General features: G+C 50.7%; 2 long non-coding RNA genes across 2 annotated transcripts; one reads left to right on the top strand and one right to left on the bottom strand.

The window, feature by feature from the left end:
- The first annotated feature begins 8,127 nt into the window (after positions 1-8,127).
- On the top strand, positions 8,128-10,380 carry LOC134935631 (uncharacterized). The gene is made up of 3 exons (XR_010180294.1): positions 8,128-8,307; positions 10,035-10,184; positions 10,294-10,380. It is a non-coding gene; the product is annotated as an uncharacterized LOC134935631 (long non-coding RNA).
- LOC134935630 (uncharacterized) lies at positions 8,690-10,407 on the bottom strand. Its single transcript, XR_010180293.1, has 3 exons — positions 10,320-10,407; positions 10,032-10,244; positions 8,690-9,417 (listed from the first exon to the last, which is right to left on the bottom strand). It is a non-coding gene; the product is annotated as an uncharacterized LOC134935630 (long non-coding RNA).
- Between the last annotated feature and the right edge of the window lie 3,571 nt (positions 10,408-13,978).

Below are 13,978 nucleotides of genomic sequence, written 5' to 3'. Positions count from 1 at the left end.
TGCCTTTCCAGCCTCATGCCCACCCTGTGCCTTTCCAGCCTCATGCCCTCCCTTTGTCTTTCCAGTCTCATGCCCTCCCCGTGTCTTTCCAGTCTCATGCACACCCTGTGTCTTTCCAGCCTCATGCTCTCTGTGTGTCTTTCCAGCCTCATGCCCTCGCTGTGTCTTTCCAGACCCATGCTCTCCCTGTGTCTTTCCAGCCTCATGCCCTCCCTGTGTCTTTCCAGCCTCATTCCCTCTGTCTTTCCATTTTTCCAGCCTCATTCCCTCCCTGTGTCTTTCCAGCCTCATGCCCTCCCTGTGCCTGTCCAGCCTCTTGCTTTCCCTGTGTCTTTCTAGCCTCATGCACTGCCTGTGTCTTTCCAGCCTCATGCCCTCCCTGTGTCTTTCCATCTTTTCAGCCTCATGCCCTCCTTTTGTATTTCTAGCCTCATGCCCTCCCTGTATCTTTCCAGCCTCATGTCCTCGCTGTCTTTCCAGCCTCATGCCCTCCTTGTGTCTTTCCATCCTCATGCCCTCCTTGTGTCTTTCCAGCCTCATGCCCTTCCTGTGTCTCCAGCCTCATGGCCTCCCTGTGTCTTTTTAGCCTCATTCTCTACCTGTGTCTTCCCAGCCTCACGGCCTCCCTGTGTCTTTCCAGCCTCATGCACTCCCTGTGTCTTTCAAGCCTCATGCCCTCCCTGTGTCTTTCCATCTTTCCAGCCTCATGCCCTCCCTGTGTCTTTCCAGCCTCATGCCCTCTCTGTGTCTTTCCAGCATCATGTCCCCCCTGTGTCTTTCCATCATCAAGCCCCCCTGAGTCTTTCCAGTCTCATGCCCTCCCTGTGTCTTTCCATCCTCATGCCCTCCCTGTGTCTTTCCAGCCCCATGCTCTCACTGTGTCTTTCCAGCCTCATGCCCTCCCTGTGTCTTTTCAGCCTCAGTCTCTACCTGTGTCTTTCCAGCCTCACGGCCTCCCTGTCTTTCCAGTCTCATGCCCTTCCTGTGTCTTTCCAGCCTCATGCCCTCCCTGTGTCTTTCCAGCCTCATGCCTCCCTGTGTCTTTCCAGCCTCATGCCCTCCCTGTGTCTTTCCAGCCTCATGCCTTTCCTGTGTCTTTCCAGCCCCATTGCCCCCGTGTCTTTCCAGCCTCATGGCCTCCCTGTGTCTTTCCAGTCTCATGCCCTTCCTGTCTTTCCAGCCTCATGCCCTCCCTGTGTCTCCAGCCTCATGCCCTCCCTGTGTCTTTCAAGCCTCATGCCCTCCCTGTCTTTCCAGCCTTATTCCCTCCCTGTATATTTCAAGCCTCATGCCCTCCCTGTGTCTTTACAGCATCATGCCCTCTGTGTTTTTCCAGTCTCATGCCCTCCCTGTGTCTTTCCAGCCTCATGCTCTCCGTGTGTCTTTCCAGCATCAAGCCCTCCCTGTGCCTTTCCAGCCTCATGCCCTCCCTGTGTCTTTCCAGCCTCATGCCCTCCCTGTGTCTTTCCATCTTTCCAGCCTCATGCCCTTCCTGTGTATTTCTAGCCTCATGCCCTCCCTGTGTCTTTCCATGCTCATGCCCACCCTGTGTCTATCCAGCCTCATGCCCTCCCTGTGTCTTTCCAGCCTCATGCCCCCCGTGTCTTTCCAGCATCATGCCCCCCCCTGTGTCTTTCCAGCATCATGCCCCCCTGTGTCTTTCCAGTCTCATGCCCTCCCTGTGTCTTTCCAGCCTCATGCTCTCTGTGTGTCTTTCCAACCTTTTGCCCTCCCTGTGTCTTTCCAGCCTCATGCTCTCCCTGTGCCTTTCAAGCCTCATGCTCTCCCTGTGCCTTTCCAGCCTCATGCTCTCCCTGTGTCTATCCAGCCTCATGCCCTCCCTGTGTTTTTCCAGCCTCATGCCCTCCCAGTATCTTTCCAGCCTCATACACTCCCTGTGTCTTTCCAGCCTCATGCCCTCCCTGTGTCTTTCCAGCCTCATGCTCTCTGTGTGTCTTTCCAACCTCATGTCCTCCCTGTGTTTTTCCAGCCTCATGCTCTCCCTGTGCCTTTCCAGCCTCATGCTCTCCCTGTGCCTTTCCAGCCTCATGCTCTCCCAGTCTATCCAGCCTCATGCCCTCCCTGTGTTTTTCCAGCCTCATGCCCTCCCTGTATCTTTCCAGCCTCATACACTCCCTGTGTCTTTCCAGCCACATTCCCTCCCTGTGTCTTTCCAGCCTCATGCCCTCCCTGTGTCTTTCCAGCCTCATTCCCTCCCTGTGTCTTTCCAGCCTCATGCCCCCCCGTGTCTTTCCAGCATCATGCCCCCCCTGTGTCTTTCCAGCATCATGCCCCCCTGTGTCTTTCCAGTCTCATGCCCTCCCTGTGTCTTTCCAGCCTCATGCTCTCTGTGTGTCTTTCCAACCTCATGCCCTCCCTGTGTCTTTCCAGCCTCATGCTCTCCCTGTGCCTTTCCAGCCTCATGCTCTCCCTGTGCCTTTCCAGCATCATGCTCTCCCTATGTCTGTCCAGCCTCATGCCCTCCCTGTCTTTTTCCAGCCTCATGCCCTCCCTGTATCTTTCCAGCCTCATACACACCCTGTGTCTTTCCAGCCTCATGCCCTCCCTGTGTCTTTCCAGCCTCATGCTCTCTGTGTGTCTTTCCAACCTCATGCCCTCCCTGTGTCTTTCCAGCCTCATGCTCTCCCTGTGCCTTTCCAGCCTCATGCTCTCCCTGTGCCTTTCCAGCCTCATGCTCTCCCTGTGCTTATCCAGCCTTATGCCCTCCCTGTGTTTTTCCAGCATCATGCCCTCCCTGTATCTTTCCAGCCTCATACACTCCCTGTGTCTTTCCAGCCTCATGCCCTCCCTGTGTCTTTCCAGCCTCATTCCCTCCCTGTGTCTTTCCAGCCTCATGCCCTCCCTGTGTCTTTCCAGCCTCATGCCCTCCCTGTGTCTTTCCAGCCTCATGCCCTCCCTGTGTCTGTCCAGCCTCATGCCCTCCCTGTGTCTTTTCAGCCTCATTCTCTACCTGTGTCTTTCCAGCCTCACGGCCTCTCTGTGTCTTTCCAGCCTCATGCACTCCCTGTGTCTTTCAAGCCTCATGCCCTCTCTGTGTCTTTCCATCTTTCCAGCCTCATGCCCTCCCTGTGTCTTTCCAGCCTCATGCCCTCTCTGTGTCTTTCCAGCATCATGTCCCCCCTGTGTCTTTCCATCATCATGCCCCCCTGTGTCTTTCCAGTCTCATGCCCTTCGTGTGTCTTTCCAGCCTCATGCTCTCTGTGTGTCTTTCCAGCCTCATGCCCTCGCTGTGTCTTTCCAGCCTCATGCTCTCCCTGTGTCCTTCCAGCCTCATGTCCTCCCTGGGTCTTTCCAGCCTCATTCCCTGTGTCTTTCCATCTTTCCAGCCTCATTCCCTTCCTGTGTATTTCCAGCCTCATGCCCTCCCTGTGTCTGTCCAGCCTCATGCCCTCCCTGCGTCTTTTCAGCCTCAGTCTCTACCTGTGTCTTTCCAGCCTCAGGGCCTCCCTATGTCTTTCCAGTCTCATGCCCTCCCTGTGTCTTTCCAGCCTCATGCCCTCCTTGTGTTTTTCTAGCCTCATGCCCTCCCTGTGTCTATTCAGCCTTGTGCCCTCCCTGTGTCTTTCCAGCCTCATGCCCTCCCTTTGTCTATTCAGCCTCATGCCCTCCCTGTGTCTTTCCAGCCTCATGCCCTCCGTATCTTTTGAGTCTCATGCCCTCCCTTTTTTTCCAAACTCATGCCCTCCCTGTGTCTTTCCAGCCTCATGTTCTCCCTGTGTCTTTCCAGCCTCATGTCCTTGCTGTGTCTTTCCAGCCTCATGCCCTCCCTGTCTTTCCAGCTTCATGCCCTCCCTGTGTCTTTACAGCATCATGCCCCCTGTGTTTTTCCAGTCTCATGCCCTCCCTGTGTCTTTCCAGCCTCATGCTCTCCATGTGTCTTTCCAGCCTCATGCCCTCCCTGTGTCTTTCCAGCTTCATGCCCTCCGTGTCTTTCTAGCCTCATGCCTTACCTATGTCTTTCCAGCCTCATGCCCTCCCTGTTTCTTTCCAACCTCATGCCCTCCCTGTGTCTTTCCAGCCTCATGTCTCCCTGTGTCTTCCAAGCATCATGCCCTTCCTGTGTCTTTCCAGCCCCATGGCCTCCATGTGTTTTTCCAGCCTCATGCCCTCCCTGTGTCTTTCCAGCCTCATGCCCTCCCTGTGTCTTTTCAGCCTCATTCTCTAGCTTTGTCCTTCCAGCCTCATGCCCTCCCTGTCTCTCCAGCCTCGTGCAGTCACTGTGTCTTTCCAGCCTCATGCTCTCCCTGCGTCTTTCCAGCCCCATGGCCTTCCTGTGCCTTTCCAGCCTCATGCCCTCCCTGTGCCTTTCAAGCCTCATGCCCTCCCTGTGTCTTTCCAGCCTCATGCTCTCTGTGTTTTTCCAGCCTCATGCCCTTCCTGTATCTTTCCAGCCTCATGCCCTGCCTGTGTCTTTCCAGCATCATGCCCTCCTTGTGTCTTTCCAGACTCATGCCCTCTCTGTCTTTTCAGCTTCATGCCCTCCATGTGTCTATTCAACCTTTTGCCCTCACTGTGTCTTTCCAGCTTCATGCCATCCCTCTGTCTTTCCATCTTTTTAGCCTCATGCCCTCCCCGTGTCTTTCCAGCTTCATGCCATCCCTCTGTCTTTCCATCTTTTTAGCCTCATGCCCTCCCCGTGTCTTACCAGCCAAATGCCCTCCCTCTGTCTTTCCAGCCTTATGCCCTCCCTGTGTCTTTCCAGCCTCATGCCCTCCCTGTGTCTTTCCAGCTTCATGCACTCCCTGTGTCTTTCCAGCCTCATGCCCTCCCTGTCTTTCCAGCTTCATACCCTCCCTGTGTCTTTCCAGCCTCATGTCCTCACTGTGTCTTTCCAGCCTCATGCCTTCCCTGTGTCTTTCCAGCCTTATGCCCTCCCTGTGTCTTTCCAGCTCATGCCCTCCCTGTGTCTTTCCAGCCACATGCACTCCCTGTGTCTTTCCAGCCTCATGCCTTACCTGTGTCTTTCCAGCCTCATGCCCTCCCTGTGTCTTTCCAGCCTCATGTCTCCCTGTGTCTTTCTAGCCTCATGCCCTCCCTGTCTTTCCAGCCTCATGCCTCCCTGTGTCTTTCCAGCCTCATGCCTTCCCTGTGTCTTTCCAGCTTCATGCCCTTCCTGTGCCTTTCCAGCCCAATGTCCTCGCTGTGTCTTTCCAGCCTCATGGCCTCCTTGTGTCTTTCCAGCCTCATGCCTCCCTGTGTTTTTCCAGCCTCATGCCCTCCCTGTGTCTATTCAGCCTCGAGCCCTCCCTGTGTCTTTCCAGCCTTATGCCCTCCCTGTGTCTTTCCAGCTCATGCCCTCCCTGTGTCTTTCCAGCCACATGCACTCCCTGTGTCTTTCCAGCCTCATGCCTTACCTGTGTCTTTCCAGCCTCATGCCCTCCCTGTGTCTTTCCAGCCTCATGTCTCCCTGTGTCTTTCTAGCCTCATGCCCTCCCTGTCTTTCCAGCCTCATGCCTCCCTGTGTCTTTCCAGCCTCATGCCTTCCCTGTGTCTTTCCAGCTTCATGCCCTTCCTGTGCCTTTCCAGCCCAATGTCCTCGCTGTGTCTTTCCAGCCTCATGGCCTCCTTGTGTCTTTCCAGCCTCATGCCTCCCTGTGTTTTTCCAGCCTCATGCCCTCCCTGTGTCTATTCAGCCTCGAGCCCTCCCTGTGTCTTTCCAGCCTCATGCCATCCCTCTGTCTTTCCATCTATCTAGCCTCATGCCCTCCCTGTGTCTTTTGAGTCTAATGCCCTCCCTGTGTTTTTCCAAACTCATGTCCTCGCTGTGTCTTGCCAGCCTGATGCCCTCCCTGTGTCTTTCCAGCCTTATGCCGTCCCTGTGTCTTTCCAGCCTCATGACGCACCTATATCTTTCCAGCCTCATGCTTTCCCTGTGTCTCTCCAGCCTCATGCACTCCCTGTGTCTTTCCAGCCTCAAGCCCCCCCTGTGCCTTTCCAGCCTCATGCCCTCCCTGTCTTTCCAGCCTCATTCCCTCCCTGTATATTTCAAGCCTCATGCCCTCCCTGTGTCTTTCCAGCCTCATGCCCTCCCTGTATTTTTCCAGCCTCGTGTCCTCCCTATGTCTTTCTAGCTTCATGCCCTCCCTGTGTCTTTACAGCATCATGCCCTCTGTGTTTTTCCAGTCTCATGCCCTCCCTGTGTCTTTCCAGCCTCATGCTCTCCGTGTGTCTTTCCAGCCTCAAGCCCTCCCTGTGCCTTTCCAGCCTCATGCCCTCCCTGTGTCTTTCCAGCCTCATGCCCTCCCTGTGTCTTTCCATCTTTCCAGCCTCATGCCCTTCCTGTGTATTTCGAGCCTCATGCCCTCCCTGTGTCTTTCCATACTCATGCCCACCCTGAGTCTATCCAGCCTAATGCCCTCCCTGTGTCTTTCCAGCCTCATGCCCCCCGTGTCTTTCCAGCATCATGCCCCCCCCTGTATCTTTCCAGCATCATGCCCCCCTGTGTCTTTCCAGTCTCATGCCCTCCCTGTGTCTTTCCAGCCTCATGCTCTCTGTGTGTCTTTCCAACCTCATGCCCTCCCTGTGTCTTTCCAGCCTCATGCCCTCCCTGTATTTTTCCAGCCTCATGCCCTCCCTGTGTCTTTACAGCATCATGCCCCCCTCTATTTTTCCAGCCTCATGCCCTCCCCGTGTCTTTACAGCATCATGCCCCCCTCTGTTTTTCCAGTCTCATGCCCTCCCTGTGTCTTTCCAGCCTCATGCTCTCCGTGGGGGAAATTTACTAAGCTCCCGATTTTGACCGAGATGCCGTTTTTTCTTCAAAGTGTCATCTCGGTAATTTACTAAACACTAATCACGGCAGAGATGAGGGCATTCGTAATTTTTTGCAAGTCCAAGTTAAAAATTACGAATGAATACATCATCGGTCAAATTACGCCTGTTTAGATATGAATCTCGGTCATTTACTAACCATTCGTAATTGTAATTGCTGCCGTGAAAATGCATTCGCGGCCGCGAAAAATTACAAATCGTAATTTTTTCCTAAAAAAAAACGCGCCAGCATTTGAAAAGCGTGTTTACATGTGTACTCAATTATCCATTACTCACACCTGAATGTTTGGCCCTATAAAAGTGTTCCAGGCACATTTTGAACTTCTCTCACTCTGAAATGGCGGCTGTGGTGTGTGGCAATGATTTTTTGTTTGCTGTGGGATACCTTAGACTGCTCCATGAGGCTTCCAGGAATCAGGCCCAGGTAAGTGAACATGGTCAACAGGTTGTCCAGGTACCGCGGAGGCTGCGCCAGCCTCGTTTTTTTAGAGGGCGTTTAAACTTAAATGCATTGTCCGATGATAGGGTCATACAGATGTTCCGCCTAAATAGAAACAACATTTTCCACCTGTATGACCTTGTCAAACTGGGCATAGACCCTGAGACAGCACGCTCTCGCTCTGTCTCAGGCCTACACAAACTCCTGGCTGTGTTACACTTTATGGCTACTGGGAGCTTCCAGGCTGTGGCAGGCGACGTCATTGGTATCTCACAGCCCACCTTTTCCAGATATTTGATGCAGGTGAGTCTAAAAATACATAGGCGGTTATGTCTAAGTGTTGCTTCTGTAAGTTCAAACAACACAGTATTGTAGAGAATACCTAACATGACACTCACCTTAGCTTCTTTAATGTCCACTCAGGTTTTGGATGTGTTGGAGCCACACATTAATGCCTCAATCTGCTTCCCTACCGAGGAGTCGGAGTGGAGTGCTGTCAGGGTAGCTTTCTATGAGCTTGCTGGCATGCCCAATGTGCTGGGGGCCATAGATTGCACACACGTTCAGCTGAGATCACCTAAGGGCCGCCAATATATTTATACTAATAGACATCTGTCCCAATCAACTAATGTCCAGGTGGTCTGTGATGCAAACTTAAAAATTATGAGTGTTGTTGCAGGTTACCCTGGTGGCTGCCATGACTCCTTCATCCTCAGTCAGTCATCGCTCTTCGATAAATTTGAGGCCGGACAAATGCCTGATGGCTGGCTGTTGGGTATGTTTAAAATGTTTTGTGTGCATGTCTTTTATCCACAAACTCGAGTTATGATTAGGTGAAAGAATAATCTAACATATGTACTAATGTGGACTATATCTGTTTTTCAGGTGATGGGGGTTACGGCTGCTACTCTTGGCTCCTTACTCCATTGTCCCAACCTGATTCTCCTGCTGAACACAGTTACAATCATGCACATAAGGCTACGCGGAATGTGATAGAAAGATGTTTTGGTGTGCTGAAGTCACGGTTTCGGTGTCTGGATAAATCTGCTGGCCTTTTGTTGTATAGTCCCTCAAAGGTGACTAGAATTGTGTTCTGCTGCTGTTTTCTCCATAATCTGTGTTTAACCCAACATCTGGCACATGATGAGGGAGAAAGCAGTCGGCAAGCAGAGGAGTTAGACCCATCTGGTGACAGTGTGAGTACATATGTAGGGAGGCAGGTACGGCAAGAAGTGATCCTGCGCTATTTTTCAGGTCAGTTTTAGTAGGCTGTAATTATCCTTGACTAAACACTTTGCACTACTTTCTATTGTGTGTTTTGTTACTTACTGTTTGTAGTTTATAGTGGTGTGTCCATTGTACTTAGTTTATGCTAAAAATACATTTTCAGTCATTACCCATGAAAAACATACATACATACAGAGCAGCTTCGACAATGTTTGAGACGGACACAGGAAGTTGTGTGTTTGTCAAATACAAATTTTTATTTTGCCAATCACATTGGGGTTATTTTTTCCGCTTGTGTGTGCTGGGTGCTGAGCTTTGTGCTGGCTCACTGGCACGTGCTCTGGAGGAACGCCGAACAGGGGAGGTTACTGGCGTTTGGATAGGGGTCGTGGTCCCCGAGCTGGAGGTTACTTGGTGAGCTCCCATCAATGTAATATTGCTGCTCAAATTATTAAGGCTTGCAATCAGCTGAGTGTTGGTTGCAGTGTGGCTGGCTACAATCCTGGATAACGACTCATTCACCACTTGGTTGTGCTGAATGAGCTGAACGAGTGCCTGCTGATGGCGCTGTTGCTCATCTACTATGCGCGATAAATGAGCAAGCATTTGGCTGTTGTCAGCCCTTATTTGCTCCATTGAGGTTGCCATTCGCCCTACTTGTACAATCAGTCTGCCCGAGTTGCGACTAATACGCGGTAGATGATGGGGCAGACTGGCAAGGTGTTGTGTATGTGCGGTCAGGCTGGCATTGCTTTGGGCCTGTTGGCTTGTCCAACTGGCCCAAAAATCATCTGGTATTTGGCTTGGGGGCGGAGCTTGTGCCAGTTGTGGACTGATGGAGGCTTGGGGGATATCCTGCAGCTGTATTGGCTGGCTTGGGTCAACAGGTGTAAGTTGCAGTGTGATGGTTGCCTGTTGGTCTTGTCCCTGCTGGTCCACGTCGGCCATCAAGCTGGGCTCTGTATGGGGTGGCCAACATGCAATGTTTATTTGTAATTTTTTAGCAAGGCTACTTCTACACATTACTACATTCATAATACTCCATTTTTTAACTTTTTGGCGTTGATTTTATAAACTTATAATGTTTTTTATGCTCAAAAACATATATACCAACACAGGCGGCCACATAGACAGATTTGCATAATCCTCACCTAACTAACTCCCCTCCACAGCATTACACTGTTAGATTCCCTCCCCTGACCACGATATAGACTACTTACCTGGATAGTCCAGAGGAGCGGAGCAAGTAAGCCATCTACATACTGGACAGGGGAGATGTGTGAACACTATAATGTTGTGGCTGTTTGTTTTTTTTTGGAATTTTATTGTTATTTTATTTAAATGTGCACGTGTGTGGGGCAAATTTGTCAAAAATTCTGATATTTATTAAAAATGATGTTGGCGAGAACATCCACTAAGACCTTATAAAATAATTTTTTTTCACCTTTAGCAATTGAAGACGTAACATCACATTGCTTGTTCTGGAAAACATGTAATCTCAAAACCAACTAACAACATATTAACTGTACTGTGTATATTATTGCCTATGTGTTTAATTTCTGTTTTTACTCACCAGATAACTGAGGGGATCGGGGCTCATCACTCTGCGAACTCGCCAATAGTGCCAGTGGTGGCTGGGGTGACACTGCCGAAAGTCGTCGCCTGGGTGGGGATGATGGAGCCGCAGATTCCGAGCCAAGACGCCGTGTCTTACTTGGCCTCCTGGGTAAGTGGCCCAAGCCCTGTGATGGGCGCCTTACAGGAGGTCGGCTTCCAGAAGCAGAACCTATGTGAAAATATAAACATTAATATTTTGTACTTCTATGTGTTTGCAGAATATGTGACTACACTGAAGTCTTACCTGCAATCCCAGCCTCATCCTGACTTGTCTGAGGCCTGTCTGGCCGGCTGGTCTGTGGGACTGTTGAAAAAGTGTACCAAACATTATTACCATGCTTTGTGTAAAAAAAACCCCTGCAAAGCCTTATTGTACTGTAACCATCTATTATGTATTGGATAAACAAATAATTTCTGATTAAGAGCTTCAAGCATCATTATTTTGTGGTGTATATCCAAATGTACATGATGTTGCACACAATAAATCTGTTACATTTTAGAATTATGCCTCAGATATTGCAGAGATTGACTACTTGCAAATGTTTCTCAAATTTAATGTTGAAATAATTGCACCGTTTTTCAGAAGTAAATAAATACAAAAATCTTTTTAAAATAAGCAGACAACACAGATGTCCAAGCAATATCGTCAAAAAAAAAAACATTTTTTGTAAAAAATTAAAAAGCCATTGCACATGTTTTTGCGCAATATTAAATTTACCAAACAGCCAATGCAAGGTGAAAAAAGCACATTCTAAACACAAACACACCTTAAGGGTGCATAGGCCTGCAATATGTTAAACACAATTTATGCATCCTTTACCCTTTAAAAATGACATTTACAACATTTAGAGGACATTTAAATAAAAATATAACACATCAAACTTACCATCCTGCGTGGGTCGGTCCGAATCCCGGACATGAGTAGCAGACACCACTTCGGCAGGAATCAATGCCCGCACAGGCTCCTCCCAGTCCCGATAGGTGGCCCGGAAAGGGGGGCCACCTCCGGTTTTTCTTGCAGATTTGACCTCTTTGGCCATCTTGGCCTTGACACGCCGCTTAATATCATAAAACCTCTTGCGGCACGTGTCCTCAGTCCGCCTCACCACACCCTCACTATTCACGGCAAGTATTACTTGCCCCCACAGGACAGACTTCCTGCGGGAGGACACCTTGCCAGCATCCTGACCAAACAATTGGCGATGGTGCTTCATCAGCTCACGCACCAAAGCCATGTTTTCAGCATAGCTGAACTTTATATTCCTGCCAGTCTTGGTAGTGGTGCGTGGCTGCGGAGCCACAACACCATCACTATCACTGGAAAATATAGCAACAAGCACCCCCTCCTCCTCCTCCTCACTAACCTCCTCCCTCTCACTACCCCCCTCCACCTCACTAACAGCCTCCACCTCACTACCAGCCTCCACCTCACTACCAGCCTCCACCTCACTAACCTCCGCCACCACACTGACCTCTGAGTCTGACATGACAAACAACAAAAAACACTGAAAAATCAAAACACAAAACACACTCCTCCACTACTCCTACTACTACACACCACACAGCCAACACACACGCTCACTCACTCACTCACTCACTCACTCACTCACTCACTCACTCACAAACAATGACAAAAGACTGTAAAAAAAAAACAAGGACAAAAAAGTAGACAAACTGTGAAAAAACAATACTACAAATATGACAAGACTACTTACACACACAGTACAGCACTCAACAATCACCAAACTCCTCTCCAAATCCACCAAAAACTCCACCAAACTCACCAACTCCAAATACACCTTCCTCTCTCCTCTCCACTAGCTAAACCCACGAGGTGCGGTGTGTTTGGGGCGGTTTTATAGTAATATGCACAGACACTCCTCCTTCATGAATACAACCAATCACGGCCGCGTGACGAAAACGAAACTTAGGACTAAAAAACACGGCAGCAATTTCTAAATCACTGCCGTAACAGACATGTGACGCAGTCGTAAAAAAAACCATAAACGCGGCCGCGAAACAGCAAACGCGGCCGCAATCTACAGCAGAAAAGCACGAATGACATCGACATCGGAAGAAACGAAAAATACGAATACGACAGCTTAGTAAATTAGTCGTAATCAATTCAAAAAGTTGCAATTTTACACTGTCGATGTCATTCGTGATTGAACTTGGACATGATTCTGGAAATTACGAATCTTAGTAAATTTACCCCCATGTGTCTTTCCAGCCTCAAGCCCTCCCTGTGCCTTTCCAACATCATGCCCTCCATGTGTCTTTCCAGCCTCATGCCCTTCCTGTGTCTTTCCAGCCTCATGCCCTCCCTGTGTCTTTCCAGCCTCATGCCCTCCCTGTGTCTTTCCATCTTTCCAGCCTCATGCCTTTCCTGTGTATTTCTAACCTCATGCCCTCCCTGGGTCTTTCCATGCTCATGCCCACCCTGTGTCAATCCAGCCTCATGCCGTCCCTGTGTCTTTCCAGCCTCATGCCCCCCCCTGTGTCTTTCCAGCATCATGCCCCCCTGTGTCTTTCCAGCATCATGCCCCCCTGTGTCTTTCCAGTCTCATGCCCTCCCTGTGTCTTTCCAGCCTCATGCTCTCTGTGTGTCTTTCCAACCTCATGCCCTCCCTGTGTCTTTCCAGCCTCATGCTCTCCCTGTGCCTTTCCAGCCTCATGCTCTCCCTGTGCCTTTCCAGCCTCATGCTCTCCCTGTGTTTATCCAGCCTCATGCCCTCCCTGTGTTTTTCCAGCCTCATGCCCTCCCTGTATCTTTCCAGCCTCATACACTCCCTGTGTCTTTCCAGCCTCATGCCCTCCCTGTGTCTTTCCAGCCTCATGCTCTCTGTGTGTCTTTCCACGCTCATGCCCTCTCTTTTTCTTTCGAGCCTCATGCTCTCCCTATGCCTTTCCAGCCTCATGCTCTCTCTGTGCCTTTCCAGCCTCATGCTCTCCCTGTGTCTATCCAGCCTCATGCCCTCCCTGTGTTTTTCCAGCCTCATGCCCTCCCTGTATCTTTCCAGCCTCATACACACCCTGTGTCTTTCCAGCCTCATTCCCTCCCTGTGTCTTTCCAGCCTCATGCCCTCCGTGTGTCTTTCCAGCCTCATTCCCTCCCTGTGTCTTTCCAGCCTCATGCCCCCCGTGTCTTTCCAGCATCATGCCCCCCCTGTGTCTTTCCAGCATCATGCCCCCCTGTGTCTTTCCAGTCTCATGCCCTCCCTGTGTCTTTCCAGCCTCATGCTCTCTGTGTGTCTTTCCAACCTCATGCCCTCCCTGTGTCTTTCCAGCATCATGCCCTCCCTGTATTTTTCCAGCCTCATGCCCTCCCTGTGTCTTTCCAGCTTCATGCCCTCCCCGTGTCTTTACAGCATCATGCCCCCCTCTGTTTTTCCAGTCTCATGCCCTCCCTGTGTCTTTCCAGCCTCATGCTCTCCATGTGTCTTTCCAGCCTCAAGCCCTCCCTGTGCCTTTCCAACCTCATGCCCTCCCTGTGTCTTTCCAGCCTCATGCCCTTCCTGTGTCTTTCCAGCCTCATGCCCTCCCTGTGTCTTTCCATCTTTCCAGCCTCATGCCTTTCCTGTATTTCTAGCCTCATGCCCTCCCTGGGTCTTTCCATGCTCATGCCCACCCTGTGTCATTCCAGCCTCATGCCCTCCCTGTGTCTTTCCAGCCTCATGCCCTCCCTGTGTCTGTCCAGCCTCATGCCCTCCCTGTGTCTTTTCAGCCTCATTCTCTACCTGTGTCTTTCCAGCCTCACGGCCTCCCTGTCTTTCCAGCCTCATGCACTCCCTGTGTCTTTTAAGCCTCATGCCCTCCCTGTGTCTTTCCATCTTTCCAGCCTCATGCACTCCCTGTGTCTTTCAAGCCTCATGCCCTCCCTGTGTCTTTCCATCTTTCCAGCCT

Source organism: Pseudophryne corroboree, chromosome 6 (assembly GCF_028390025.1).
Source record: "Pseudophryne corroboree isolate aPseCor3 chromosome 6, aPseCor3.hap2, whole genome shotgun sequence".
Taxonomy (NCBI): Eukaryota; Metazoa; Chordata; class Amphibia; order Anura; family Myobatrachidae; genus Pseudophryne; species Pseudophryne corroboree.
The sequence above is the reverse complement of the archived record's forward strand: the minus strand, read 5'-3'. Positions and strand labels throughout refer to the sequence as shown.